The following is a 13875-nucleotide window of genomic DNA, read 5'->3' on the forward strand; positions in this document are numbered from 1 at the left end:
TCCAAATCGCAATCAATCATAGAACAAAACAAAGAGAGTAAAATGGGTATCCATGATACTATGATAGAGTTTCTTTTTTTTTTTCAATTTTCTCACGAAATGTATAAAAAATAGGAAGGATTTGAGATTTTGCAAACAAAAAAAATCATACACACATTTGTAGTTGTAAAAGAATAGAGTAAGCAAAAATTTGAAGGCAAAGGATGGAGAAGCAGTGGCAAACGACAGCGACCTTCATCAAATCCCTATCATCAACCATCATCCCACCCACTCTACCCTATCATGAACCAATGCACCTACACAAAAAAATTAATAAATTTGAAAAGCACCATAATTACACCTTCTACAACCATTTTCTCCCATCACTCCTGATGGTGGCGGTGTTAAACTGTTGATGATAATGATAGCAACTCCGCCAGATAACCAGCTAGGGGTGTAGACAACTTCAGCCAACTCCCATTTGAACTACATCTTAAGGCCCACTAAAGAAAAAAAATATCCCACTCCATTTACCCAAACCTAACCCTAATTTGATCCTTGACTAATTCTTACTGAAGTGAAAAAAATACCACAATCGCCGCACTCCCCTTCTTTCCCACACCCTCAACCGCATTGTCAACCTCTGCACCACAGCACGTCGGTACCGCATTCTCCATCATTGCTGTCGAAGAGCCCTTTATGCCACCTTTCCTTTGCCGAGAGCATACAGTAGACACCAGTGATTCTGTTAGGCGAGAAACAGTGCTCGCAAGTCACGCCAACCCGTTACATTTCCTCCGTTACGACAATCACAAGTCGTATTGCGTCCTCCGTCTCTTCCGTGTTGCCGTGTCTCCTCTGTCATGTCACGTCCCCTGCGTATCCTCCATTACGGTGTCGAGCCGCGTCTCCTTCGTGACGCCACTCCAAAGGGTAGTGGATGTTTTTGTATGAGTAAGTGGTTATGTCTTTAAAGGGTTTCAGATGTTTCTTTTTCGAGTTAGTTGTTTCTTTTCTGTTTAGGGGTTCAAGGTCTACGTAGAAAGTTTCATATGAAATGTTTCTTTTTTTATTTGTTAGATTTTTTTTGAATTAATGGATGTTTCTTTTCTATTTAGGGGTTCAGAGTCTACGTAGAAGGCTTCATATGAGATGTTCCATTTTTTATTTGTTAGATGTTTCATTTCAAGTATTATCATATATTTGTGTATACGATTTGAGGTGTTTCTTATGTTACTCGATATTTTTATGTAAGTAAGGAGAGGAAGAAGGGCCGATTCGACAACGCTGGGGGTGGAGGATGCATGGGCGAGTGATGACGTGGTGGAGGGGGTGCAATAGTCATGACATCGGGGTGGGAGAGTGATTAGAGTGGGAGGTCAGATTAGAGGGTTTGTGTTCAGTGGCACGTGTTTGTGAACCTAATCCTAATTTTTGGAATTTAAGAATCAGAATTTTGAAATGTTGTTCAAGTTAGCTAGTTAGTTCCCTGGAGTTATTCTAATGATAGAAATAAAATTAGAAAAATAAACTTGACTAATAGTTGATAATAAAAAAATTAATGTTAGAAATAAAATTGAAGCTAATTTTAAATGTTGAAGATAAAATTGAATCAAATTAAATATTATAAATAGTTTTAAAATTTTTGAAAACATTAAAAACAAAAAATATACTCTATGGTTTAAAAATGGTGCATTTCAATAATAAAAATTGTAAAAAAAAATTGACTTAATAGTTTAAAAAACTTCTACTTCAACATCATTTGTATTTTATTCTTCGTCATCATCGCACTCGTCTGAAAAAAAACCCTAAATAGCCTTAGATAATTACTCCAAAAGACAACAAAGGCCTCAATAAAAAATTCCTTTTTGACACCTCCGTGAGACTAGTTAGTCTCTCTGTCAATATTTTCTCTTTGAGTTAACGACATGCCTACATGACACATTAAACTATTGATTTGTCCATTAAGTGCCAACTAAAATCGACAGAATTTTTTATTAGGAGCCTCGTTATCTTTTGGTGATCATTGTCAAGAGTTGTTTAAAATTTTTCTTTATTTTTTGTTACCTTTTTCATACACATTGGCTAAATTTATTATATAAGAACTGAGAAATATTAGTGATTTTTAGTTTTTTCTTTTGTACTTATAGAAATTGAATAAAAATATATTTTTTTAATCTTTTCATTATTATTTAAAAAAGTTGTTAAGATATATTATTGAGATTATGTTAAGTTTTAGGTGTGCTCAATTTAAATTAACTATAATAATTTACATAAAATCATTATTATTAGAAAAAATACATATTATATTTTATATAATAGATAATGAAAAAAAAATGGCACAATATTTTATCTAAAATAGATACAATAAATGAGAATGTTTATGTCAACTAATCATATAGATATAACATTAAATATTCAAATTTTAACATTTTGAAATAACTAGTAACAAATCGATAAGACTAACAACAATAATTAGCAATATCTTTTGTTTTATTAATATGTATATCTTCTATTCAATTTCTATAGATAAAAAAAAAAATCATTAATATTTTTCAGTTTGTATACAATAAATTTACTCAAAGTATATAAAGAAAGATAACAAAAAACAGAAAAAAATTCTAAATAGCCCCTAATAATAATCCCAAAAGACATTGAGACTTCCAAAAAAAAATTTGTTAATTTTAATTGATAGTTAAAAGATAGAGGATTTTCTTAAATAAATAAAATAAATATTTTAATTGCGCATATACTCATTTTTGTGAGTATTAACGTATTTCTACAATGTGCCTTATCTCATTTACAATGTAAATGAGATAAATATAAATATATCTTATTTATACTGTAAACGAGATAAAGCACGCACACGTCTCAACATATAACATTTATACACGTGTTATGACACGTGCCTTATCTTGTTTACATTGTAAACGAGATAAGGCACATTGACGCCTATAAATAGAACTCGTTGACAGTTCCCCTAACCCCACTCATTACCCACATTTCTCTCATTTTTCTCTTCCTCAAGCTATTTTATTGAGATTTCTGAGTTCCCAGTGCGTTATGGAACGTAACCATGACATTAATCGCATGAACGCTAGCAGGCACATTGCAGGAGTCATTGACTTTGAGATTGGTGTTACCTTTTATTGTTCAAATTAATAATTGTTTGCGATTTGCTTAACTAGTGAACTTTTGGGGTTAGTATTTTAATATATGAATAGACTGAATAATGTTTAGGTAACACAGAATAGGTTAGTTGAGAAATAGGGATTAAGATATTTATAAGTATTTATAAACTGTACTGATGGCTACAGTTGTTCAATTTAAAAAAAAATTGTTTACTCATATTGAAAGCTAAATAACTTATTGGTTTGATTTGATTAGTTAATTTAAAGGTTTTATTAGTTAATTTTTTTGTTTTGAATTCGAGAAGGATTTTTAAGTACTATTTTTTATGTTGTTTATTATATTGTGATGTTTACCTGAGTTGCATTTTATATTTTTTAGAATACATTTGAATATGCTACATAATTTAGTTTGAAGTAGAATATTTATAAAACTTATTCTTTTATACAGAGGCCTCGCCTTTTTTTGCCTAGGCAGATTAGTCACACACTTGCACGCCTGGACGCCATCGTCACTTACCTGAGGGAAGTTGGGTTTGGCGACTGATAAACCACTATTTTATGGTTTATCTTGTGCTCATTTGAGTGATTTTTATCAATTCTTTGCTCACTTATTCATATAATTTGTATGGTTTTACAATCCATTCCTTATTCTGTGATATAATTCAAAATATGTTTCTTAGGCCTTTAAACTGTTAATTTTAATTATCCTCTATTACCATTCGATGCCTTGATTTGTGTGCTAAGTATTTTCAGGCTTTATAGGGAAGGAGTGGCTTAGAGGATGGAAAAGAAACATGCAAAAGTGGAAGGAACGCGAAAAATGGAGTTTTGAAGAGTTGGCAGCGACGCACACGCATGGACGACGCGCACGCGTTCCTAGCGCAGAAGATGAGCGACGCGTACGCGTGACTGACGTGCACGCGTGAAAAGGAATTTCGCCAAATGACGCACACGCGTGACCTACGCGTACGCGTGACATGCGCCACGTGCAGAAAGTTGCAGAAAGCGCTGGGGGCAATTTCTGGGCTCCTTTTCGGCCCAATTCTAAGCCCGAGAACATAGAATAGAGGCTGCAGAATGGGGGAATCATATACAACTTCTCATAATTCACAAATTTAGGTTTTAGATGTAGTTTCTAGAGAGAGAGAATATCTTCTCTCTCTAGGTTTTAGGATTTAGGATTTCTCTTAGGTTAGGTTTACTTCTTCTCCATTCCAGGTTCAATGTTCCTTTAATTTAGTTTCTCTTCTACTTTTATTTATTCTATTACTTTAGTTTATTTATTTTCCCAATTTGATTTATGAACTTGATAAACCGCTATTTTACGGTTTATTTTGTGGTCAATTGAGTGGATTTTATCAATCTTTCATACACTTGTTCATACAAAATGCATGGCTTTACATTCTCCTTCCTGATTTTGTGCTATGATTGAAAACATGCTTCTTTGGCCTTATATTTGCTAATATTAACCCTCTCTTATTACCATCAGATGCCGTGATATGTGCGTTAAGTGATTACAGGAATTACAGGGCAGGAATGGCGTGGAGGAAGGAAAGGAAGCATGCAAAAGTAGAAGGAATACAAGAAACTGAAGGAACTGCTAAAGCTGTCCAGCCTGACCTCTTGGTACTAAATCGATCATAACTTGAGCTATAGAGGTCCAAATGATGCAATTCTAGTTGAGTTGGAAAGCTAACATCCGGGGCTTCACAACGATATATAATTTGCCATAGCTTCCCCGAAGCCAGGCGACACGAACGTGTGGATCACGTGGACGTGTGACCTGGCAAAAACCCAATCCACGCTAACGCGTGGACGACGCTTCTGCGTGACTTTGCAGCGACCTGTTGATGCCAGAGCATTTTGGCCAGTTTCACTGACCTTTTTTTTTTTTATGTTTTTAAGGTAGTTTCATGCATTTTCTTAGGAAATAAGCTAGTTTTGGGTAGATATTCACTTACATCTTGATTCAAGCATACATTGTGCACTTTACATGATTTCATGAGGATTTTTTGCATGAATTATATGATAAATTGAATGATGCATGATCCCATGATTAAGAGCAAGAATTTGATGCACTTTGTTTGATTGATTTCAGGCCAAAAGAAGAAGAGAAGAGCCACGTTAGTGGCTACGTTAGTTACACTAACGTGGGCACTAACGTGGAAGGAAGGAAAGCCACAACATTAGTGAGAAAAGTTAGTGGCATTAACTTTGAAGAAAGGAAATGGAGCCAACGTTAGTGACACTTAACATTATCACTAACGTTGGACCAAGCTCATGAGTGGCCACGTTAGAGTCCACGTTAACCAAGTTAACGTGGCCTCTAACGTTAAGAAGGAAGGGGGGAAGCCAACGTTAGTGACACTCAACATTGTCACTAACGTTGGTCAAAGCACATTAAGCTACGTTAACACCCATGTTAACCTAGTTAACGTGGAAGCTAACTTGAAGGAACAAAGTGGTCGACAACGTTAGTGACACCCAACATTGTCACTAACGTTGGAAGAACACAAGCCCCCAATGAGCCACGTTGACTCCCAGTTAACCTAGTTAACGTGGAAGCTAACGTGAAAAAAAAAAGAAGGTGATCGCCAACGTTAGTGACACCCAACATTGTCACTAACGTTGGAAGGAGCCACACATGCCACCATGAGCCACGTTAACTCCCACGTTAACTTAGTTAACGTGGAAGTTAACGTGGCACCTAGCAGCCTGACCATGCCTTCTTCAAACACGCATAACTTGAGCCATAAAGCTCCAAATGAGGTGATCCCAGTGGCATTGGAAACTAGGATTCCAGAGCTTTCCAAGCATATATGGCACTAAATGGTTGACACTAAATTTAAGGGAGAAAACCTGCCCCTAAAGTACAATGATGAACATGGTATCAACCTGTATTAAGGTCAACTGACCTCTTCACCTTCCAAGAAGTGTAACTCGAGTTGTAGAGCTCTAAATGATGCGCTTTTAAAGGCATTGGAAAGTAGACATCCAGAGCTTTCCAACAATGTATAATAGTATGGGGTGGACACTAAGTTTGAGCTTCAGAAACTGGCAATAATGAAGCCCTGATCCCTAGCGTTATTGGCAATCAACATTTCCAGTAACGTTGGCATATATGCCAGCAACCATGTCCACTTCAAAGGAGCATAACTTGAGCTACAGAGGTCCAATTGAGGTGATTCCAGTTGCGTTAGAAAGTTGACATTCAGAACTTTCCAACGATATATAATACTCTATAGTGGGCATGAAATTTGAGTACAAACAAGAGGTACCTTTTAAGCCCCAAAAACACCAACTGGGCAGCAAGTGCAACGTTAGCCACAATAACTTTAGCACTAACGTCACACTTGTAGCGTTAGTGTGGCTAACTTTAGCACTAACTTTAGCACCTGGACCTCAACTTAACTCACTTCTCTCTCAAGTCCACTTCAAAGCTCAAGCAAGCAAGCCCACAATTGTCAACCAAGGCCACAAGAAGCATCTAGAATAGGAATTTTCATTTAAGTGTAATTTGCTTTTAATTTCATTTTGTAATTTAGGAGAGCCTATATAAAGGCCTTAGTTTTTACATTCAAGTCATTCTGGAATTCTGAAAATTGAAGGAAGGGGGAGAGAGTGAAGACCAATTCGAACTTCTGTGAATTGGCACACTCCAAGGGGAGTGGGTCTTCGGACCCCTCCCCTCAACCACTCTTCTTCCTTTTCTCTTCTTTTCTTTTCTTAGTAGTAGTTTTTCTTTTAGTTGTAATTTTCATTTATGAATGTTAAATTTTCAATTTCAGTTTTTATCTTCATCTTTACTCTTCTGCACTTTCTTTCTTTTCTATTTTGGTAGAGCAATGATCAACTAACTCTTTTCATTGGGTTAGAGAGCTCTATTGTGATTCAATGGATCAATTGTAGTTCTTATTCTTCTTCTTCTTTCTTTTCTCTTAATTTTACTTGAAAGCTTTCGATCTTCATCCAATTGGGTAGTTATCTTGGAAAAGAAACTATTCATACTTGGATCTCTTCTGAACCTTGGAAGAGGAATGAAGAGATCAAGCTAGAAATGCTTTCTTATGCTGGACCAAATTGGGTGTGGATGGATATGTGACTATAATCCTTCCAACACTTGATTTGGAAAATGCATGTGGTATAATCAGTGACCATACCTCATCTCTTCTCATGAGCAATTGACCAAGGAATTGGCTATTGATCAAGATTTGAGAGATTGAATTACAAGGAATTGTAATTCGATCACTTAAGATTGCCAAGGAGATCAATGAGTGCATTGATTGAGGAAGAGATGAGAATGAACTTGATCCATAGGATTGCAATATCTCTTGATCCCAATGTTCATTTTATTTTTAGTTCTTACATTCACTTTTCTTGCCATTTTACCTTTCTGCACTTTATTGCTTTCTTTACTTTTCTGTCAATTTACATTTTCTTGTTGCTTATCACTCCAATCTGATTCGTCTAACTAGGATAATCAATTAACCATTGATTGCTTAATCCGTTAATCTCTGTGGGATTCGACCTCACTCTATTGTGAGTTTTACTTGACGACAATTCGGTACACTTGCCGATGGGAGATTTGTTGAGAGACAAGTTTTCCGTGCATCACCTGTACGTACCAGAAATCGTTGGGGGCAATTTCTGAGCTGTTTTTGATCCAGTTTTTGGCCCAGAAAACACAGATTAGAGGCTATAAAGTGGGGGAATGCATCCGTTCATTCAGACAACATACACAACATTCAGAATACACAATTTTAGGTTTTAGATGTAGTTTTTAGAGAGAGAGGTTCTCTCCTCTCTCTTAGGATTTAGGATTTAGGATTAGGATTCCTTTATTTTCTTCAATCACAGGTTCAATGTTCCTTTAATTTATTTTCTACTTTTATTTATTCCAATGCTTTTACTTGTTAATGTTCCTAAATTGGCTTATGAATTTTTTCATGTTAAGATTTGAATGTTCTATTTAATATATTTTAAGGTATTTTAGATTTATGATTGTTTTATTCTATTTATGATGCTTTCAATTTAATTTAGATTTAATTTCTCTTTTGCTTTGGTTAAGTAATTGGTAACACTTGAGTTATCAGACTCAGCAGTAGATTGAAAATTGGAATTGCTGATTGATTTGGATCGCTCTAAAGCTAGTCTTTCCACAGGAGTTGACTAGGACTTGAGGATCAAATTAATTGATACACTTGACTTTCCTTTATTTAGTAAGGGTTAACTAAGTGGGAGCAATAACAATTCTCATCACACCTGATAAGGATAACTAGGATAGGATTTCCAGTCTTTATACCTTCCAAGAGATTTTTATAATTATTAATTTATTTATTTTTCTTGTCATTTAAATTACTTGTTCTTTAATTAAAAAAAAAACTCAAACTAAAAATACACAATTTTATAACCAATAGTAAATCATACTTCCCTGCAATTCCTTGAGAAGACGACCCGAGGTTTGAATACTTCGGTTATAAATTTTATTGGGTTTTGTTACTTGTGACAACCAAACTTTTGTACGAAAGGATTCTCTGTTGGTTTAGAAACTATACCTATAATGTGATTATTTTTATATAAAATTCTTTACTAGCAGGAATCTGATCTTCAAAATGGCGCCATTGCCGGGGAATTGCAAACGTGTGCCTTATTATTGGTTATTGTAAATATTTTATTTTGCTTGTTTATTTGATTTTATTTTTGTTTTTAATTTTTTTATTAGTTAATATGAACTCTCACCCCCGTCGCTTTGAGTTTGGTTCAAATATTGTTGAAAGGAATGGAAGCTATAATAGGAACATGCATCAAGGTCAAACCAATCACAGATGGAAGGAGCCACGAGGATCTGATCAACCCTTTCGGCAACAGCACTTTCCAAAGTACCATGGACGATGACCGCTCTACAATGCATGCCAAGACAATAGTTATGGTGGACCTCTTCATGACAACCAACCTCCACTAAATTACTATGGTCAAGAGCCATTCCAGGGAGCGTACCAAGATGATGAATATGGTGGACCCCCTTACCAACAAGTCCCACCATATGCTTATGAACCACCTCCTCAACACAACTCTGGACCACCATACTCACAAGCTCCCTACTACCAAACACCATCACATGATTCTAACCCTTATCCACCATATCAACCACCCTATGAGCCATATGAGCCATACATAGATCCACCCCAATTCCAACTCAGTTACTCCCAAGGACCACCACCTCCATATACACCACATCCATATCCATCAATCCAAGAGCCTTATGATCCTACTTATGATATCCGAGCAGAACAAGAGTCAAGGGATCGTCTCAAGGAAACAATGGATCAATTTCAAGCAACCCTGCGTCAATTGGACCGAGCGTTAAACCGAATAGCACTCGAAGCTTTCATGGCTAAAGAATCTCAACTTGAGAACAAGGAATTGAAGTGTGCTGTGCAACAAGTGGAAAAGATGGAGAGTGATGAACCACCCTCTTATCATGAACCTTTCCTCCCAAGTAATGAGCCCTCATATCCACCTCAACCTTCAATGCACGACACTTTTGGTGTTCTTCTTCAAGGGCAAAGAGAGATGAAACGGGAAGTACTAGAATTCACGACTGCTGATGAGCGGATAATTTATACGCTTTTTGGCATTGTTTTTACATAGTTTTTAGTATGATTTGATTAGTTTTTAATATATTTTATTAGTTTTTAAATAAAAATTACATTTCTGGACTTTACTATGAGTTTGTGTATTTTTCTGTGATTTCAGGTAATTTCTGGCTGAAATTGAGGGACTTGAGCAAAAATCAGATTCAAAGGCTGAAGAAGGACTGCAGATGCTGTTGGATTCTGACCTCCTTGCACTCAAAGTGGATTTTCTGGAGATACAGGAGTCCAAATGGTGCGCTCTCAATTGAATTGGAAAGTAGACATTCAGGGCTTTCCAGAAATATATAATAGTCCATACTTTTGCCCAAGTTTAGACGACGCAAACTGGCGTTCAACGCCAACTTTCTGCCCTATTCTGGCGTTAAACGCCAGAAACAAGTTGCAAAGCAGAGTTAAATGCCAGAAACAAGTTACAAACTAGCATTCAACTCCAAGGAAGACCTCTACACGTGAAAGCTTCAATGCTCAGCCCAAGCACACACCAAGTGGGCCCGGAAGTGGATTTCGGCATCATTTACTCATTTCTGTAAACCCTAGTTACTAGTTTAGTATAAAAACTATTTTTAGTGAGTTATTTCACATCTCTGGAACAAATTATGTAACTTTTACGTTCTGAGACCTCCATGGGAGGCTGGCCACTCGGCCATGTCTACCCTATTTTTATTTATGTATTTTCAACGGTGGAGTTTCTACACACCATAGATTAAGGTGTGGAGCTCTGCTGTCCCTCATGAATTAATGCAAAGTACTATTGTTTTTCTATTCAACTCAAGCCTATTTCTTCTCTAAGATATTCATTCGCACACAAGAACATGATGAATGTGATGATTATGTGATGCTCATCACCATTCTCACTTATGAACGCGTGCCTGAAAAATACTTCCGTTCTACATGAAAGCAAGCTTGAATGCATATCTCTTAGCCTCCTGATCGTGAGATCAGAGTCTTCGTGGTATAGGCTAGAATTATTGGCGACCATTCTTGAGATCCAAAAAGTCTAAACCTTGTCTGTGGTATTCCGAGTAGGATCTGGGAAGGGATGGCTGTGACGAGCTTCAAACTCGCGAGTGCTGGGTGTAGTGACAGACGCAAAAGGATTACTAAATCCTATTCTAGTATATTCAGAAGGAACTAAGCATCTCCATACGCTTATCTGAAATTCTCACCAATGAATTACATAAGTATCTCTATCTTTATTTTATGTTTTATTTATCTTTTAATTATTAAAACTCTATAACCATTTGAATATGCCTGACTGAGATTTATAGGGTGACCATAGCTTGCTTCAAGCCGACAATCTCCGTGGGATCGACCCTTACTCACGTAAGGTTTATTACTTGGACGACCCAGTGCACTTGCTGGTTAGTTGTGCGAAGTTGTGACAAAGAACTAAGATTATGAACGTGCGTATTAAGTCTTTGATACCATTACAAAGGAATGAACGATCACGATTTCGTGCACCAAGTTTTTGGCGCCGTTGCTGGGGATTGTTCGAGTTTGGACAACTGACGACTCATCTTGTTGCTCAGATTAGGTAATTTTATTTTATTTTTAAGCCTTTTATTTCTTATTTTCAAAAAATACAAAAATTTTTTCTTCTTTTTCATTCTTCCCAAAATAATTTTCGAAAAAAAATACAAAAAAAAAATTAATAAAATCATAAAAATAAAAAATTTGATGTTTCTTGTTTGAGTCTAGTGTCAATTTTTAAGTTTCGTGTCAATTGCATCTTTTTAATTTTTCTTTAAATATTCGAAAACCCATGCATGATGTTCTTCATGATCTTCAAGTTGTTCTTGATGATCTTCTTTGTTTGATCTTTGCATTTTCATATTTTGTGTCTTTTCTTGTTTTTCATATGCATTTTCAATTTGTTAGTGTCTAAAGTTTGAAAATTTCTATGTTTGGTGTCTTGCGTGTTTTTCTTTTCTTGAAAATTTTTCAAAATAAGTTCTTGATGTTCATCATGATCTTCAAAGTGTTCTTGGTGTTCATCTTGACATTCATAGTGTTGTTGCATGCATTCATTGTTTTGATCTTGAATTCTCATGTTTTGAGTCTTTTCATTGTTTTTCTCTTTCATCATTAAAAATTTAAAAATAAAAAAATATCTTTCCCTTTTTCTTCTCATAAAATTCGAATATTTGAGTTGACTTTTTCAAAAATTTTTAAAATCTAGTTGTTTCTTATGAGTCAAGTCAAATTTTCAATTAAAAAAAATCTATCTTTTTCAAATCTTTTTCAAAAATCAAATCTTTTTCATTTTTTTCTTTCATATTTTCGAAAATTTCAAATTGATTTTCAAAATCTTTTTCTTATTCTTACTTCATATTTTCGAAATTAATGCTAACAATTAATGTGATTGATTCAAAAATTTTAAGTTTGTTACTGGCCTATTAAGAAAGGTTCATTCTTTAAATTTTAAAATCCTATCTTTTAGTTTCTTGTTAGTCAAGTAATCAACTTTAATTTTCAAAAATCAAATCTTTTTAATTTCCTTTTTAAATCTTTTTCAAATTAAATTTCAATCATATCTTTTTCAATTTCAATCATATCTTTTCCAAAACTTAATTTCAAAATATTTTCTAACTTATTATCTTTTCAAAATTGATTTTCAAATCTTTTTCAATTAACTACTTGACTTTTTGTTTGATTTTAAAAGTTTTCTATTTCAATCATATCTTTTTCAAAACCACCTAACTACTTCTCTCTCTCCAATTTTCGAAAATTACTAACCCCTTTTTCAAAATTCCTTTTTAATTAACTAATTGTTTTAAAATTTAATTTAATTTAATTTCGTTTTTCTTCTTAAAATTTTCGAATTTTAACTTTAATTTTTATCTTTATTTCATTTAATTTTCGAATTATAACTAATAATTGAAATAAAAACAAAAATATTTTTCCTTTTATTTTAATTTAAATTCGATTTCTCTCTTCTCCTTCTTCTATCCTTCTCTTCTTATACTCACATAAAGGAATCTCTATACTGTGACATAGAGGATTCCTCTTCTTTTCTGTTCTCTTCTTTTTCATACGAGCAGGAACAAAGATAAGAACATTCTTGTTGACGCTGATCCTGAACCTGAAAGGACTCTGAAGAGGAAGCTAAGGGAAGCTAAAGCACAACTCTCTGGAGAAAATCTGACAGAAATTTTCGAAAAAGAAGGAGACATGGCCGAAAATAACAACAATGATGGAGATGCAAGGAAGATGCTTGGTGACTTTACTGCACCAACTTCCAACTTACATGGAAGAATCATCTCAATCACTGCCATTGGAGCAAACAATTTTGAGCTAAAGCCTCAATTAGTTTCTCTGATGCAACAGAATTGCAAGTTTCATAGACTTCCATCAGAAGATCCTTTTTAGTTCTTAACTAAATTCTTGCAAATCTGTGATACTATTAAGACCAATGGGGTTGATTCCGAGGTCTACAGGCTTATGCTTTTCCCGTTTGCTGTAAGAGACAGAGCTAGAATATGGTTGGACTCTCAACCTAAAGATAGCCTGAACTCTTGGGATAAGCTGGTCACGGCTTTCTTAGCCAAGTTCTTTCCTCCTCAAAAGCTTAGCAAGCTTAGAGTGGATGTTCAAACCTTCAAACAGAAAGAAGGTGAATCCCTCTATGAAGCTTGGGAGAGATACAAGCAACTAACGAAAAAGTGTCCTTCTGACATGCTTTCAGAATGGACCATCCTGGATATATTCTATGATGGTCTGTCTGAATTATCAAGGATGTCATTGGACCATTCTGCAGGTGGATCCATTCACCTAAAGAAAATGCCTGCAGAAGTTCAGGAACTTATTGACATGGTTACAAATAACCAATTCATGTACACTTCTGAAAAGAATCCTGTGAGTAATGGGACGCCTCAGAGGAAGAGATTTCTTGAAATTGATACTCTGAATGCCATATTGGCTCAGAACAAAATATTGACTCAGCAAGTCAATATGATTTCTCAGAGTCTGAATGGATTGCAAACCGCATCCAACAGTACTAAAGAGGCATCTTCTGAAGAAGAAGCTTATGATCCTGAGAACCCTGCAATAGCAGAGGTGAATTACATGGGTGAACCCTATGAAAACATCTATAATCCCTCATGGAGAAA

At 35.2% G+C, this 13875-nt stretch overlaps 1 non-coding gene across 1 annotated transcript; it reads right to left on the reverse strand.

Moving 5' to 3' along the window:
- Positions 1 to 13339: 13339 nt before the first annotated feature.
- LOC148571693 (small nucleolar RNA R71) lies at positions 13340 to 13447 on the reverse strand. Its single transcript, XR_015907950.1, has one exon. It is a non-coding gene; the product is annotated as a small nucleolar RNA R71 (small nucleolar RNA).
- Positions 13448 to 13875: the final 428 nt, after the last annotated feature.

Source organism: Arachis ipaensis, chromosome B3, assembly GCF_059453495.1.
Source record: "Arachis ipaensis isolate K30076 ecotype BB chromosome B3, ASM5945349v1, whole genome shotgun sequence".
Taxonomy (NCBI): domain Eukaryota; kingdom Viridiplantae; phylum Streptophyta; class Magnoliopsida; order Fabales; family Fabaceae; genus Arachis; species Arachis ipaensis.